The sequence below is a fragment of the Mus pahari genome, chromosome 18 (genome assembly GCF_900095145.1).
Source record: "Mus pahari chromosome 18, PAHARI_EIJ_v1.1, whole genome shotgun sequence".
In the NCBI taxonomy this organism is placed as follows: domain Eukaryota; kingdom Metazoa; phylum Chordata; class Mammalia; order Rodentia; family Muridae; genus Mus; species Mus pahari.
Window position 1 is genome coordinate 45,791,804 of NC_034607.1, and position 13,938 is coordinate 45,805,741.

At 45.1% G+C, this 13,938-nt stretch overlaps 1 long non-coding RNA gene across 1 annotated transcript in view; it reads right to left on the bottom strand.

Annotated features, from left to right (window-relative positions):
* Window positions 1–8,720: 8,720 nt before the first annotated feature.
* The window catches only part of LOC110335420, a 20,448-nt gene continuing 15,230 nt past the window's right edge, over window positions 8,721–13,938 (bottom strand). Inside the window, exon 3 of the long non-coding RNA XR_002381171.1 lies at window positions 8,721–9,698. This is a non-coding gene — a long non-coding RNA (uncharacterized LOC110335420). The remainder of the gene's footprint in view (window positions 9,699–13,938) is intronic.

The window sequence follows — 13,938 nt, forward strand, 5'->3', positions numbered from 1 at the left end:
AAAAAAAAAAAAAAAAAGAAGAATATTATCACATTGCCTTAAGTGATCCTATAATTGCTTATATATTTTTTAATTTCTATTCATTGATTTTGTGTTTTGTTGGGTTTTATTTTTTTGTTTTGTTTTGTTCGTATATGAGTGTTTTGTTTTCATATAAGTCTGTGTACCACATCTGTGCCTGATGCCTACAGAAGCCAGAAGAGGCATAGGATCTCCTGGGAATGGAGTAACAGACAGTTGTGAGTTACCATGGAGGTACTGGGAACCAAACCCTCGTCCTCAGGAAGAATGCCAGTAGTTGTAATCACTGAACCATCTCTCCGGTACCTTAAACATTGCTTTGTGAATGTAGACTATATTTTGATTTTTTTTTTAAATCCAAAGCCCCGAGAGACACTATATTCAGTATATTTATGATGTTGTCTAACTGTGACGCTGGCCTCTATCTAAAATTACTCCCACATCACTCCAATCAGTTATCGTGAAGAATAATCACAGTTGTCATATGTCATCTGCTATGTGTGGATAGGAAACATGTCAGGGACGTTACCTACATGATTTCATTTTATCTTCGTAACAACTTTTGTAATTACACCCAGTTAAGAGGCACTGAGTCTGGTGCCGAAGAGATGGCTCAGCAGTTAAGAGTACTTGCTGATGTCCCAGAGGACCTGAGTTCGGTTCTCAGCACCTATGTCGGGTGGTTCACAGCTGTCGATAAGTATAGCTCCAGGGGACTCAACACCTCTATCCTCCACAGTCCCACACTCACATGCAAACACACACACACACACACACACACACACACATAATTAAAAAACAATACAAAGAAATAAATGCTGGATCTAAAATGCAGAAAAGTAATTTCCCCAAGAGCTCCGTCAGCAAGCAGTGGAGTCCCAGGACAAATTCAGATATGTGTGACTCCAGCCCAGTGCGATGGAATACTACTTTTTCCCATGAGGAACAGTTAAGGTTATAAAACTCCTGGTACTTCACTTTTTCCATGGGGGCGGGGGGGAATACTAGGAAGACCTCATGAAGCCTCCTTGCAGAAAAGAAGACTTGTGACCACAAGATGATTGCCTGTATTCCACGCCGGCGAGGTGTGTTTCAGCAGTGTTTCAAACATATGTAAAGACCACTGTTTAACAGGAAGGGACCTTGACAAGTCCAGGTGAGTCTTAAAATATAAGAGGCAGTTGGGGGAGGGGGACTGTCCATAGGAAAGCCAGCCCAACCCAGTAATTATATTTTCACATTTATAAAGCTTTAGTGTAGACTGAAAAAAAAAGGTATTTCATCCATTCACTCACTCATGTATCCAACAAACACTTCTCCCACATAAATTATGTACATAATTTGGAGAAGTAGGTCAGGTATGCTGGTTCGCTGTGGCAAGAGAGGAAGATCTAGTAAAGATCATTGCAAGTGTAATGCTCTGCACAGCACAGAAGAGAATCAGGAAGAAATCATCCACGGATAGGGATGACCGGGGATGGGGCAGATTACAGAGCAGAGGGAAGAGCTGCTCATGACAGTGGGGCAGGGGTTGGAAAGTAGGTCCTTGTTAAAGTTTGACCAGAGGCTTGTTGGTGACCTGCCAGAAACATTGTACACAAGATCTCCATGGAGAGGAAAGGGTCAGCTTGAGCATGCTCTGCTAGTTCCAGATTCTGATGTTCTGAAATTTTAGACGTCATCCTCAACAAAGTGAATACAGCATTCTGAGAGACTGATTTTGGTTTTTTTGTTTGTTTGCTTTTGTTGTTTTTTTGTTTTTTGGTTGGTTGATTGGTTAGTTGGTTGGTTGGTTGGTTTAGTGGTGGTGGTGGTGGGTGATGATGGTGAGTTTGGGTGTTGTTGTTGTTGTTTGGTGTGTGTGTATGTAGCCCCAGATGTCCTGGAACCCACTCTGTAGACAAAGCTGACCTCCAACTCTGCCTCTGCCTCTGCCTCTGCCTCTGCCTCTGCCTCTGCCTCTGCCTCTGCCTCTNCTCTGCCTCTGCCTCTGCCTCTGCCTCTGCCTCTGCCTCTGCCTCTGCCTCTGCCTCTGCCTCTGCCTCTGCCTCTGCCTCTGCCTCTGCTTCCTGAGTGATTAAAGGCATGTGCCCACTACTCCACCACCTGCCTGCCTAAGAATATTTTTTTTCAACAAAGCTGTTCATCCTTTCCAGAGGCAATTATCCCACAACTCAAGAGCATTGTGTAGTCAGCATCAAGAAAGGCAAAGAAGTCAACGAAATCCCACCTAAGGGCGCCAGTTCGAGGAACGCCTCCAACGCATGACTGATGACAATGTTGATAAGGAAAACCGGTCCGGTGCTTTCATCTGCAGCAGTCATTGCTTCGGGCTCAGCTAGCAACCATTCTTAAACAGAGATGTTCCAGAAAGCCACTGTGTCATTGCTCCGCACCAAAAAGTTAGGAGACACCCCCTTCCTTCCCTTATCTCCTGCAGCCTTGCCTCTGAAGAACTACTGCTCCTCTAACATCATGGATATACTCAGGAAGCGTGATAACTCAGGCTCTCGGTTTTTTCAGTGATATCCACCACCCGTTCTGTTTTCTGTTCTCATGCTCAACCATATAGCCTCCAGCCTGTATCAGTTTATTACAGGTCCCAACTTTGAAAATGAGAAAAAAAAAAAAAAAAAAAAACAACAACAGCAACAGCAACTCAAAAGAGGAAAACAAAATATATATTCCCTTTGACCAAATTAGCAACAGACATTTCACCTCGCAGATCAATGCATTTATTTCAGGACTGGTTTACAGTGCAGCTCTGTCATCTACTGACCCTCTCCACACATTACTACAACACCACTGTGTATGTCTAGCACTATCAAAGAGCAGGCATTGAACTATGAGCCAGAAGCAATCTGCTGTAGCTAGCTCTAGCCACTTCCTTCACTGATATCCTTGGGCAATTTCACTTAAACTCTGAACACAATTTTCTCTTCCGCATGAGGTTGCTAAGCTCCGAGAGACAGGTGAAGCGAACAAACCTTAGCTTCAGGACCTAACCAGTGCACCACCACATACCTAATTTTGAATTCAGATTTCATGTCTTTTTTTCTTAAAGGAGAAGTCCCCGATTTTCAGAAGCTTGGAGGCCCAGAAAACATGATTCTGTCTCCTAATAACACGTATTCCACTTCATTCTAGGAAGCCAATAGGGCCAGCCTCTCTATGGCTTCAACTTTGCTCTCTAGCCCATGTTGATCCCATATAGTAGGTGGACCTTATTGGTGTCCCTGTAAGCCCCTTGAAGTACATGAATGGCCAGTCCCCACCCCAGGGCTTCCAACTGGCAGGTTCTACTCACAGAATACTCTAACTGCCCTAATGGCTGGCCCAAGCCCCTGCCCTACAGAGTAAAAAACCCAAACTCAGGATTTGAAATCCCATCAATCCCTGGGTTCACCCCAGGCTCTAGACTTGAAAACCCACCAATCCCCATTTTGGACATCTCCACCCTGGAAAGCTTTTCCCCTGAAGAAATCCAATATGAATCCTACCTTCTTGGGGAAGCAGAGGCAGCCACCCTCCTGGTGTGGCTTTGTGGTGGTCCTTGGCTCTCGACTGCCAGGATACCTATTCTCTCAGAGTAGTAGCACTCTCAGCTCCCCTTGGGTAGTGGTAAACGGCTCACACTTGGTTCCTTCTCTAGATAACTGATCATGGCTACCTAGTAGACCCTTATCTTAAAGTTTACACCACAACCCCCATTAAGGACAGCTATCTAGTACCCGGTGTTGGGGGTGGCCCCTTGTACAAAATGGCACAGAAGGAACCAACACAGTCCCCAGATAAAACATTGATACTCAAACCAAAGCTAGGCTCCCTGTGTGATCATAGCCATACACAGCTCCTCCCCCTACCCAATCTTCTCCCCTTCCCTCCCCCCACCCCTCACTTTCTTCCCACATGTCCCACTCAGACATGTGCCTGGGTTGTTGCCTGGGACAGAGCTTTTGGAGAATCCAATCTCAGACAGAAAGTGATCAGAGGAAATCAGTTACTTTCTATGGCAAAGGTTGCCTAGGCCACGCTTGAGTCAAATACCATGAGCCTCCAAGACTGCTTGTGGCCAATGTTAATACAGAAGTGTGCTCACATCTCGGTCCAACAGCTACATCTGGGAATCACGCTGGAGTCCAGTCTCAGATGAAGAGTTAGAAGTAGGGACTGGTCGGGTGGCCCAGTAGTAGAGTACACACTAAGCTATGGAGCTTAGGCGGTAGCTCAGCAAGCAAGGTGTTTGAGGACTTTGGTTTTATCCCCAGAATACATTTAAAAAAAAAAAAAAAAAAAAAAAAAAACAGGCATCCACATTTGTAATCCTGTGATGGGCAGACAGAACTAGAAGGGTTCTGGAGCTAACTGGCCCACCAATTTGGCTAGTTCCAGGCTGGTGAGTAGCCTTATTTGAGAGAGAGAGAGAGAGAGAGACCACTTGAAGGTTGTCTTCGGACTGCCACACTCATACACACATACACACACACACACACACACACACACACACACACACACGATTCCATCCTCAATAGATGTGTGCATGTGTGTGTGTTCATATGCTTTGCTGTTCTGTGTTCTGTTGTGCTGTGCTCCGTTGTGTATGTAATAGGAGTCATAAGTACCTTTGGCTTGGGGAGGGCTATTTTGTAAAACCCTGCAGTGTGGACCTCAGAATCATTTGCTTTGGATTATACTTAAGAAAGATGTCAAGGGATGAGAAGAGAATGCCCTGCGGTGCCGCGTCTGATTGGTCGTTTTCTTGGCATCTCCATTTCCAGAAGCTTTATAGCCACTTAGTTGTTGTGCGGAAGATTAACCCCAGCTATCTAATGCCATCTCATTTTAGACAGACACAGAGTTTAGCTAAGGAGAGAAACTAAGAGCCTGTGCTGTCTCACCTCTGAGTAGGCTTGTGACTCTGAATAAGTTAATCCTTGCCTTTTTGTTTGTTTGTTTGTTTTTGTTTTTCAAGACAGGGTTTCTCTGTATAGCCCTGGCTGTCCTGGAACTCACTCTGTAGACCAGGCTGGCCTTTGACTCAGAAATCCGCCTGCCTCTACCTCCCAAGTACTGGGATTAGTTCTCCCATCCAAGACATGGAGTCTTCCATATCTCCCAAAGAACAAAGACGTTCAGGAAGGGATCACAAGGGCGTGACCACCTCCATGAAAGAGACACAAATCATTTACCAGGACCCTCAAGAAATTCCACCTGAAGGGGAACATAAAGCAGGAGAGAAGGGATATGGTCGTTTCCCAAGCAAGTGCTTCCTCCCCGAGAACCTCACCCTGACAGATCTGGTGAAGATTAATATACTTTCTCCCTCCAGAAAGTCAAATAGAAGCTTTGCCTGGAAGCTGTGAAGATCTAGATGCAAGCCTGCGATACCCTCCAAGGAAGCAAAGAGCAGGTCAGGCACAGCGGAATTCCAATAACAAAGCTGAGGCAGAAACCTGAAGATGTGACCTAAATAAGTCTCCAGTTTGGATCTGAGCAGAGCTGTGGGTATCGCCATTCCCAGAACTATTGATTTCTAGCATTTCCTGTAGGGTCCTTGGGTATGAATGTAGGAAGCCATGAGCTTGCGCGAGGGAGACACATGTGCCCTAAGTGGAGTTACTTGACCTCCATTCTGTGATTCTTCCCCCTCTGCTCTTGTTGTTTGTTTGCTTGCTATTTCAAGACAGAGTCTCTCTGTGTAACAGCCCTGGCTGTCCTGGAACTCTCTTTGTAGAACAGGCTGGTCTTGAACTCACAGAGATCCCCTGGAACTCTGCCTCCCATGCTGGGATTAAAGGCGTGTGGCGCCTCTGCCCAGCTTCCTCCTCTTCTCATTTGTCTATGCTGCCATCAGCTTTGCAATTGCACATCTGAAAGTGTTCTGTGCCAATCAGAAAGCATCAGTGGTAAATGTACAACAATTATACTTTTGTAGAGATGTGGCAAGGCAAGGAAAGCCCTTCTGAACAGGAGGAAATGATCGCCAAGCCCTCTGGCTTATTCTGCTCAGTCCTTGAGGCAGTAAAAGGCCAAGCTTGAAATGTAAGTGGAGCCTTTCCTACAGTTGAGAGGTAACTGAAGACTTCCATGCCCAGAGCCAGGTATTCCTGATGAGAATGTATCTGCCTACAGAGGAACCCTGTCTTCAAGAAAACAATGAAAAAGTATTTTAATTGCTACTGTGAGAGTGTTTTATAAAAGTTTGACATCTCATTGGTGGGCAGAGGAAAGCAGAGACCCCCTACATAACGTATCTGGGGTTCCAGCCAAACAAATGAAAGACTGAAGAGAAAGTTAACCCTTCCTGAAGTTTAAGAGAGAATTCCTCCTATCCAAGGGCCTTTAAATGAAGACATTTAAAGGGGTGTTGTTGGTTTTCAAGCCCACAGAGCTTCAGGCTGGAACTACACCATCAACGGATCCAGTTCTCGGACCTTTAAACTGACACTATACCCTCAACTCTCCGAGGTTGCCGTTTGGCGAAAACACCCTGCAGATCTTGGCACTCATCCACCTCTAGAACCATGTGAGCTGATTCCTTTACATACACACCCCACCTGATAGCTCTGTTCATCTGACGCACCTGACAACACCACTGATGTATCCTCAAATAAGCACACAGCAGATACTGAGCCAGACAATTGTTCTGTTATTCATTTAACTGCTAGTAAACACCTCCTGTTTCCCTTCATGATCAAGCAGAAGACTATGAGTGGCTGAGAGGTAGTGGAGTGTCATCCCTTAGCCTGAAAAGTCTGTATTCCAAAACAGAAGAAGGTAATCACAGATCCCTCTTCCATCCAGGATGTCCATGAAAACCAGGTTACTGTAAACTCCAGTAGATGGGGAGAACCAGCTTCATGGGTTTAGACATGCAGGAAACCAAGCAAGACTGAAGTAAAAACAGAGATGGGAAGCTGTTCGAGTGCAGCTTTCCTTATGGCTTTGCGTGGCCTAGAAGGGAGCCATTTAAACATCAAATGATTCTGCATGTCTTCCTCCAGAGCCCATACAAGAGGACCAAGACCTTGGGTGCAGAAGACACTGAGAACACTTCTGTTTTTAACGCAAATTTGCCTGGTCAGAAAGCAAGTTAAGGACCTCCCCTGTCAATCACACATCCATCTACTGGCCTCAGATTTTCACCATTCTTGGAGCACCCCCAGGAAACCCTGGCCAAACATAGAATATCTAGCGATCTAGAGCAGAGATTTACTCTTATTTTAATTGGGGGAAAGGCCTACTCTTATTTTGTCTTGACTATTGTGGTGATTTGAATATGCTTGGCCCAAGGAGTGGCACCATTAGGAGGTATAGCCTTGTTGGAGGAAGTATGTCAGTGTGGGGCTGGGCTTTGAGACCCTGCTATTGGCTGCTTGAGGATGCCAGTCTTCTGGATGCAGTTGGCTCAAAATGTAGAACACTCAGCTCCTTCTAGAGCACATTGCCTGGATGTGGCCTCGCTTCCTGCCATGACGATATTGGACTAAATCGCCGAAACTATATAAGCCAGCCCCAATTAAATGTTTGTCTTTATAAGAGTTGCCTTGGTCATGGTGTTTCTTCACAGCAATTGAACCCCGAACTAAGACAACTATCAAATAATATGGTTGACTATTTAACTCAGAACTGTGAAAACAGAGGTTCTCAATCTGTAGGCCAAATGATCCTTTCACGGGGGTCTCCTAAGACCATCAGGAAACACAAATGTTTATATTACAATTCATAATGATAGCAAAAATACAGTTACAAAGTAGCCACAAAAATAATTTTATGATGGCAGGTCACAACCCATAACATAAGGAGCTATATACTAAACGGTCGTAGCGTCAGGAATCTCTGTGTTAAACCAAGTCACCAATACCTGGTATGATCTGAGATCTCAGATCATTCTATGTGTGTGGTAGGACCCTGGTTGGGATGACTCTAGGGGTATTTCCTGAAGTTTGCTGATTATTAACCTAAAAAACAGAAAATATCTCTTATCAAAGAGCAAGGATAACCAAATGCTGGGTGGGCCACATACTTTGCTCACAGTTACTCTCTTATTTAAAATCCTTCTTGGGCTTCCATTTCTTAATGAGTTAGCACCTGTGACCACTGCTCATTGTCATGACAAATTGGCTTGGTTCAATCCTGTCCCTTCACACAGCCTCTGGATTATCAACCTGTTTGACCGCTTTTCAGAATCCTTAGCTCTGAAAAGGTCCCTCCTCTTCCTATGCCTGGGAGTCACTTTCTCAGTCTGAAGAACCAATTGTTTCTTCTCCTCCAGGCTGCCCCTTCCATTTGACAATTTCCTCCTTGGTAACTCCAACAGTCTCAGCCACATTTACCAACTCTAAGTTACCCTGCATGGAGACACCCATGTCCTAGCAGCCCCTTTTATTCCCAATGCCCAGAACTATGCATAAACATAAATAGGCACCTACTCAACGTCTGATGAATTAAATTGAATTAAGACTGGCTAAGAAGATATTACGAGCCATTTTCTATTTCTTGGCTGACTCATAAAAGATGTGGGAAGGAAACTGAAAGATGACTATTGCCCTCAGATAAACTAAAGGGCCACTCAGTTATGGATTTGGGATATGCAGACTCTTAGGGTATACCTCTATGCCTCTATCCCCCCTACCCCTACCCCCCCTTTTTTTTTTACTTTCACGGGGGTCTCCTAAGACCACCAGGAAACACAAGTAGCAAGTAGCCTTATTGAGACTTTCAAGTCTGGACTATAAAGTTTTCTCATTTAACAGTGTAGATAAATCTAGCAATGTGAGTATGCACAGAAAACCAACCTCCCAAGAATCAACTTGAAATATATTTAACACCAAAGAGTACAAAGCAAGACTCACGGGTTTCTTTGATGATTCAAAAGGCATTTGAGCAAAGGCTACAGGCTCTTCATGACAAGCATCATTTACCACTGCACTGTAAATCTGTGCAAACAAGACTTAACTAAAAGCTTCATTTGAGAGAATGAGACATGAACTAGCTTTTTAATAGTGTTACAGCCCCCCTCCTCCATGCTGGAGAACCAAGCACAGGTCCCGCGCGTGTTAGGCTAGTACTACTCTACTTACTGGTATCATTTTTTTGAATGGAATGACAATCCTATCTGTTTCAACCACCTTTAAGCACTCATGAATTAAGTGAACTCTGGGAGCTGGAAACATTCACTTAAACTCCCTTGGCTTAATCACTGTTTACACTTCTCAGTGGTTTTGGAGGGATCTTGCTAAGTATTCCCGTATGTGGTCAATGATTCACACCCAAATCACTGTTTTTAGGCCAAAGAAACAAACATTTGGATGTATATGTAAATCTTGTCAGAGCCTCAGTTACAAAGAGGCTGGGCAGCCTTGAGGATTAGTGTCACCCAGAGGAAGCTTTACAAGCTTTTGCTGAGGGCTGGTCTGAAAATGCTCATTTAGCAAGGCACCACAGGGAACCGCATGGAGGAAGAACAGCGGGACTCCTCCAGACTGCCAGAGAGCACTGCTTGTGGTACGCAACACATCACTGAGTGGCCTGGATGCTGAGCAGAAGTGGGAAACTTGAAATATATTTACCCAAAAGCAGCCACCTTTGGGTGGTCCTATTGTGGTTTTGTCTATTGATAGAACCAGAAGGCAAAGTTGAAAATCTGTTGCCCTGTAAAGGCTACACTGTAGTCTCTTAAGAAACACAGCAAATCTAGGCAGGGCAAGGAAGTGAGAACTGCTTGAATAAGCATGGATGCTAAGAAAAGGCTGGAAATGGGGGGAAGAAACAAGACAGTCGGGGCTGTATGGATGGCTTGGCAGTTAAGAGCACTTGTTGCTCCTGGAGAGGACCCAGCTTTGGCTCCTAGCACCCACATGTTGGTTCACAACCATCTGTAACTCTGAGAGATCTGATACCATCGTGTGACCTCCGTGGGCATCAGGCACCCACATGGTGAGACCCACATGGTGAGCGTGCGGGCTCAGAGACTATGCACATGAAGTGATAAACCTAAAGAAGAATGGATTTTAGAGAAAAAACAATCATGGTAAAAAGGAAGTGGAAACTGCTGGAAGCATTTGGGGAAGGGAAGATGGGTGCTGTGCAGTGCTGCGAGGGGTGTTGTATTTCAGCCAGCCCCCTCGGGGACTGCATTTCGGATCCTTTATGACTTCTTCCACTTGTTTTCCTCTCCTCTTTCACCTTTACCATTTTCCCCCGTCAAGTTTACCATGTGTGTGAAAATAAGTACTCAAGTGTGTGGGGGGGGGTTGGTGTAGGAGGGTGTATGCGTGAATGTGTGTATGTGTGTGAGTGCATGTATGAGTGTGTGTATGTGTGTATGTATGTGTATATATGTAAGTGTATGTGTATGTATGTGTGGGTGAGTGTATATATATGTGGGGGGGGTGAGTGTGTGCATGTGTGTGTATATGTGTGAGTATGTGTATATGCAGGGGGTGTTGTGTGAGTGTATTATGAGAGTGTGTGTGTGAGTGTGTGTATGTGTAAGTATATGTATGACATTGTATGTATGTGTGAGTGTGAGTGTGTGTGCATGTGTGTATGTGTGTATGTATGTGTGTATTTCATTTATTATAAAGCCCAAACAGTCTCAATCATTAAACATCAAGGCAAAACTCTTACTGGGCCCCAGTAGAGCAAGAGCCCTCCCCCACAGCATCTATATTTATATTTATTTATGCAAAGCTTTAAGTACACACAGTGGGGAGGCAGGAGCATGCCAGGAAAAAAATGCATACAATTCCTGGCCTGTAAAAAAAAAAAAGCATTTTCCTTTTTTCTTCTAGCCCAAGGGAATAGCCTGGGTGGGGATGGAATTATGAACTCTTTAGACCCAAACACATGAAGTGAATAGAAGGAAGCTGGAGGCATTTGTTGAGTCTCCAGATCTTTCTAAGGAAACGAGTGAGACTTTCCCAAACACTGCACACAGGTTGGATTCTGCTTTGCATGAAATAAAGTCCTCAGTTATCTGCAAAACACACACAGTCTGCAGGAAGCAGATTTTAAAGGCATTTGGTCAAAGACAGGTTTCCAAAGGGGGAAAAAATATGATACAAAGAAACAGCAACATAAAGCATGAAATAAGCAAGTGGTAGAACATTGTACGGTCACTCAAAAAAGGACTTCCCTGGTACTAAGTGCTGACATTGGACACAGCGTCATACGCACCTCGCCTCATTTGCATGGAGTAAGCTATGCCAGATTTGATAATCTGCCTCATCTCAAAACTCAATACACATAGTTTAAAAATTGTTCTCTGGCCTTTTCCATATTTTGAAAATGTTTCAAAATGAGAAGCACATGTTTCTCAACTGGCTTTGGTGCAAGCTTTCCTTTTTTTTTTTTTTTTTTTTAAGACAGGTCTCAGTAGCATAGGCTGGCCTCTGCCTGTTGGACTGACTTGTGTCAAAGACGATCTTAAACCTCTGGTTCTCCTGCCTCAGCCTCTTGAATGCTGGGTTACAAGCATGTGACAGCATGAGCGGGCTGTCAAAGTTCCTTCTCCAAGTCACCTTCTTTCCTTTCTCCCTTCAGCTCATCTCTTTCTGCATAATTACCTCTCCCAATCCAGAAGAGATGGCTCCTGGGGCTGGTGATTCTAAGCCATGGCCTGAGTTTGATCTCAGTATCAAACAAAAGTGTGGCATGTGGTGGTAGCCCAGACTTGATTCACACTTAGCAGCTCAATGCGGGGGAGGGGGGGGGATAGGAGCCAAGCAGGTCCCTGGGATTCACTAACTAGTCACTCAAGCCTAATAGTGAAGATCCGAGTCATTAAGAGGCATTGTCTCAAAGGAGATGGCCAGTCTTCCTGGGTATGAGAGTGGACAGTGTCCTCCAGCTCCTACACACGTGGGCATACATGTATGTACACCTGCACTCGTGAGTATTCTTGCAGATATATACACGAACACACATACACATGTGACTCTATCCTATATTTAACTTGTATCAATTCTAGATTTAGGTCTTCAACTGAGATAGAGCTCTACCTGCTCTCCTTCTCGTTCCTCAGAGCCAGGGAGGCAGGTGAGAAACCAGAACACAGCGTGTAAGGAGTACCCACTCTTTGCTTTCTCTAATCCTGGCCTTATGTTCTCCCTCATCCGCTACCCCGTCCCGTATCACCACAATGACCTGGCACTACAAAGTGAGGAGTAGCCAAGAAAACACTCAGACCTTATTCCTCTCTGTTACACTTGCTACAGTGCTGGATCCCAGCCTCTAACCTAAAACAGGGTTGAATACGGACAGTCCTCATGGCCTCGTGGAGCTGGCTGCTGGTGAGGTGCACACAGAACCCTGAGCACATGACTCAGAGCAGGGGTTCCTTGGTTCTAGCTCATATAGTGAATGGGTGAAGTAAGACTTGGGGGAGTTAAAGAAGAATCTAGACCCTCTGAGGGCTTTTCCTTCAGAATGTAAAAGACAATCAGAAGAGGGCAAGGCCACAGGCAAGCAGTCCAGAGAGTTCTTCCAGAATGAAAAATGCTAAACATGTCTGGCTGTGCTTCAGTCATGGCTCCTCAGACACGCTGGAGAGCCAAGCAAAGCTAAGAGCTCAGAATTACTCTGGAGCATCTTAGTCCCAATTTTATTAAGTAAAATTTTTTTAAAAAGTTTAACTAGTGAATGGTTTGCCCGAGTCTTGCCTCTAGACATGGGATTGAATGAGTCCACCTAGTCCTTGGTTCTCTCTAAAGCTCTGCAGGTGGTCCTGCTGGGTGATTAGGCTATGAGGACCCATGATGTCTGTGTCCCTCCACACTCAATAACGCTGAGGAACAACAAGAAATTGTTTGCCTTCTTTTGACAGAACCCATTTCCACCAGTTCTGTTAAAATGCCCAAAATCCTCCAGTAAGGTTAAGGGTTTTTAATGAAGTTTCTGGCCTCCTGCCAGAGGTAGTTGGAGAAAGACAGCCCATGATGACAGAGCTAATGAGTGCATTTTCAAGTAGAAATCATTGCTGCGTTCTTACAACCACAGCAGCAGTGGAAAAGTCAAAATTGAATTCTTCTCTGTACTCAGAAGGCAGTAGGCCCAGCCCCAGGGCATGCCTTGCCATGGTCATGATGCAATTTTCCAGCTGACCTCTGAAGTGAGTGGGTGCAGGTCTTTGGGGCAAGCAGCTAACATTCTTAGCTTGGCCTCCTGAGATGATACCAACGCCAACAAACCAGAGGTCGCCTGAGTTTGACCAGGATGGTGGCCAATCTGGACCCCTTAGAATACTAAGTCCACAGTAGACTGCTGCTGTGAACTCGCTGGTCATAAGCTGGAACATAGTGACCCAAAGGCTCAGGGAAGATTAGGCAACCATTGATTACAAGACCAAAGTCCCAAGGCAGAGAGGTACATTTGGTACTCTCTAGGAGATATTCCCAAGACAGCTGCCCAAGCAAGAACAGCAGACCAAGGGCTTATCCAAGACATAAAGATCTTTTGGTCACTCCCTTCCTGCTTTTTATTACTCTCTCAAGGACTTTGTATGTCTACTGTGGATTCCAAGAGCTGTAAATAGCAAACGATGTTGTTGAAAAGTCTGCTGCCTCTGAGATGTGGAGGAGTTTGTGCCCCAGTATGAAAGTTAGCCTGAGCTCAGCTACACGCAGGTTCAATTGGTCTGCAGTGTGGTGGAGACGTTACTGTGTTTTAACCACTTCCCAGGTGAGTCTAATGGTCAGCTACAGCTGCATAAGCCATTCCTGAACTAGGATGGGCTGGGGGCACCATGCCATCCATTCTTAGGGGAATCAATGAGGAGATGAAAAGAGGGCCAAGACATAGAGACCTAAAATGCTTTCAGAACTCTCTCTCCCCTCCCCTCCCCCTCCCTCTATCCCTCCCCTCCCCCCTCCCTTCCCCCTTCCTTTTCCTTCTCCCCTTCCCCTCCCCCTCTCC